Genomic DNA, 741 nt, shown 5'->3' on the forward strand with positions numbered 1-741 from the left:
TTTTAAAAATAGTAAAACGTTTTGAATTTTAACAAAAACACAAAATAATTCCAAAAAAAAAATAAAACAACAATCCAAACAACAATCCTAACTTATATATCCTAAACTATCAATTCAATCCTAAAATTTTCAATCAAACAACCTAAAATCCGAGATCTAACTTCCAAAACCCTAAACAATTAAGATAAAACAAGGTTGGGATGATTCTTACATGATTTGTGGTTTGGGGAAGAGATGTGAGGGTGAGAAGAGGATTCGCCGGTGATGGGAGCTCGAGAATGGTCGGAATCGCCGTGAGAGAGAGAGAAAAATCGCGGAGAGGATTGAGGGAGAGGCGGAAATAACGAAGAAGGAAGAAGAAGGGTTATTATATTTAACGTTTCCGACGGACACGGGTTCGTCAGTATTCCGTCGGTATAATTAAATATATACCAATTGGCGATTCGCGAAAATTTTCACGCGGTTTGGTTTTCCCGGGTAAATTGAAATTCCGACGGAATTGGTGTCCGTCAGTATATTTCGACGGAATACTGATGACCTTTTCCGACGGAATTCCGACGACTTAGTGTTTAGGGTGTTGATTACAAGTTTCTAAATGCAAAATCTAAATCTTTGATAATATATATAGTATTTGCATAAAGATTTAACAGTAAAAATGTTTTTATAACACGATTTTACACAACAACATTTTTTCTAGTGTAAGATTAGATGAATATGATTGTATAAGTATATGAGTGTTAA

The sequence above is a fragment of the Brassica oleracea genome, unplaced genomic scaffold (assembly GCF_000695525.1).
Source record: "Brassica oleracea var. oleracea cultivar TO1000 unplaced genomic scaffold, BOL UnpScaffold00796, whole genome shotgun sequence".
Taxonomy (NCBI): domain Eukaryota; kingdom Viridiplantae; phylum Streptophyta; class Magnoliopsida; order Brassicales; family Brassicaceae; genus Brassica; species Brassica oleracea.